This window comes from Vanessa tameamea, chromosome 7, assembly GCF_037043105.1.
Source record: "Vanessa tameamea isolate UH-Manoa-2023 chromosome 7, ilVanTame1 primary haplotype, whole genome shotgun sequence".
NCBI classification, from domain to species: domain Eukaryota; kingdom Metazoa; phylum Arthropoda; class Insecta; order Lepidoptera; family Nymphalidae; genus Vanessa; species Vanessa tameamea.
Window position 1 is genome coordinate 12,059,518 of NC_087315.1, and position 3,428 is coordinate 12,062,945.

Here is a 3,428-nt window from a genome sequence, read left to right on the forward strand (position 1 = left end):
ATTAAAAGATTATAATTAGTCAAGATATTATTATATGTATAATTATTATTATATTTAACAGTTTTAAATTATCTTTTAAAGATATGTATCTTTTAAATACGTAAATAGATGTTTAAATGTAATAAATATTAAAATTATTAAAGTGTAAAATTTAATTTATTTAATATATAAGGTTAGTTTGGTTGTTTTTGTTCGAAGGTATCAAATGTTACTTTTTACTAAGGACATCATGTAACATACATTATAAACGTCTTCTGGGAATGACAAGTTACTGTAAAAAAATCCTTTCTTATTTTTTTTTAATTAACGTAGTATTATAAATTTCCGAAATGGCTTTTACACCTCTGAATTATTAAATTTGTTTACAATTCATTTCGCTTTCTAAAATGAAGAATAACATACCGAACGATCAAAATCCAATGAGGAAATTCTAATCATATATTAAAATATAAAATATATATTATAAACATGGTATATATAAACATGACTTACAATTTAATTTAATATACCAAGGTCAACAATAATTACTTCGTGAAAAAATATACTATAGACGCGATAATAAAATTTTATATCTGGCATTGAGCCAGATATAAAATTTTACTTTATTTTATTTCATAAAAGTCTAGTGCTAGTATTTCTGGCGCACTGAAGCTCTTGGCAATCCGAAAGAGTTCGGTTAGTAAATAGTAATTGAAGATTTCCTAAAATAATTCTATGTAGGAAGTTAGGGAGTTAGTGTAACACTCGCGTGCCCAAGAAAGCACGTAAATTCAATGGTCCTGTCCTCTGTCGGTTTTCTGTTCTATCTTACTAATATAGTTTAAGACGTTTGCGTTACCGACTTGTATCATAGAATAAATATAATATAATAGAAAATCCACAACAGCGCGATTTTTAAGACATTTTCTGCCTCGCACAACCACTCTGTGGAACCAGCTTTCGCCGACGGTTTTTCCGAACCGATACGACTTGGGAACCTTCAAGAAAAGAGCGTACTCTTTCCTGAAAGGCCGGCAACGCACCTGCAAGCCCCCCGGTGTTGCAGATGTCCATGGGCGGTGGTAGTCACTTTCCATCAAGTGAGCCCCCTGCTCGTTTGCCACCTATGACATAAAAAAAAAAAAATCTCCTGCGTAGAAATGTCTTCAAATTTAAATATTACAATTATGATTTGCTAAGTATAAAAAGATTTATATTAAAATAATTTAGATATTATATAACATTTCAATGTATACTAATTGCTTTCGAAATCCAAAACTAGCAGGATGTGAAGTTTTAACACTAACAGTTTGCGAGTAGTGGGACTGTACTGCGAATTGTAACTTTATAGTAACAATAGTTTTTCCTAGATTTGTAATTGTATTTCTATTGTAAAATTTACTCGTATTTAAGTTCGTTCTGTTTTATATTTATACTTGTATTTTTGTAATAAAACAGTTACTTTGCGTTGGATTTTTATTTCCTGTGTTATTTTAACCCTTCTGCTGTTCATCCGTGGTTCATTTTTAAACCAGAGTATCGGAAATGAGACTTAATGGAAGAAACTGGTTTTCCTACCACCGTCTATCCGACGATATGTGTTTTAATTGATTTTAATCTAATTAACTCAAAATTAAATATTCAATATTATTAAAAGCGTCTTAAATTATGAATTTGTTTACATTTTGGAAATAGCCTCATAAGAACACGTGAATATTTACAAAAGATTGCGGGTTTCGACCCGAGCAAACATCTCTAAGCATTTATGTGCTTAATTTGTCTTTTCATATTGTGCTCAGTGGTGAAAGAGAACATCATAAGGAAACCTGCACCTATCAGAAGAAAATCTGCCACATGTGTATCCACCAAACCGCATTGCAGAAGCGTGGAATGAACTCCACACCTTGTCCTCAAAAAGTGAAGTGACTTTAAAGCAGCTATTGGAAATTTACAGACCGTTACACGTAACTAATATTATATTTATTGTATAGTTTAAATTCAATTAAATTTAATTAAAAATTCCGTACTGTTCCTAGCTTTTGATCTGTTTCAAACTCCTAATTACTATTTGCCCAATCGATACGAAGGTCGAACATAAACTGTCAAAGAGTCCTCAATCAACAACTATTTTCAATAATTGATTTCGGTCAGTGAAAGTCGACATATTTTAATTTTATTCTTTTAATGTCAAATACTATCTTCACCAAGTACCTCCCACTCATCATATGTTCTCTCCACCAAGCATCTCTACTCTACTCTACTTGTTTTTGCCGACTTGTTTTTCCCAGTGTAACTACGGACACAAGGATATACATCTTAATTTCCAAGTTGGTGTCGCATGCCGACATTTACTTACCATCAGATGGCCCATTTGAATCTAATGAACCTATTTGAATTAAAAAAAATACCAAAAATGAGTTTGATGTTGATTTGCACTTGACGAAGTTTCAGAGAAACCAATCCAAAATCAATCAAAATATTATTTACTCAAGTAGGCTCATAAAAGCACTTTTGAATCATAACGTTACTGTTGAATTCAATTTCTTTAAATTACGAAGTGTTTCTATGGATATAGGTATATAGTACGCTGAAATATGTGCGGACCCTTTGAAATATATCCCTCGCACTGTAATTACAGCTTCTACATATACTAAACAGTTTTCGACAACTTTTATAGGAAGGTATTTTAGTATTTATGTAATGAAACGCAGGAAATAATCACAGTAATTCATGTATGTAACCAACCTCTAAGGGATTGTCGTCTATAAATTTCTAAAACGATTTGATCGATAAGACATCACAATGCGATCTTTGTAAGAGTAACTCGGTGAATCAATATTATTATAGAGAATTAGCCTTCTTATAGTATAACCGTCTTAAAAAAAAAGAGGTTAAATATATTTGAAGCTTATTTTTTAATGTATGCAATAAATATTTTTTGATTTGATTTGGAATGCTCTTTTAAAGTGGAAATCCAAATTTGAAGTAGCATTATTTTTTTATTTTATCATAAAGTAAGTAATATTTTATTAGCAAACAACTTTGTCTTTTGGTGACAATAGATTTTCGGTATTTTCCACTAGCCACAATATTTTCTGACAATATAATTTTGGTCCTAAAAAGCTAATCCTGCTTTTAATTATCAGTAAATTGAAAGTATGTAACAATTAAGTAATTTTATAAAAAAAAACTATAAAATATTTGTTACGTTTTATTTATATTTATTTTATCTAACCTTATGTTTATAGAAATAAGATTCATTTTAAAATGTACCCCTGTTAGTAACGATTTACAGTCAGAGTAAGAAAACCTTCGTCAGTTTTCAAATTCATTCCTTTATTACAGCACTAAACAGACAACTGCATATAAAATTAAACTAACATAGTATGATAACTTGGTTCAAAATAGTGTAGCATCTTTGGACTACGTCTAGTGTCATATCAACATGA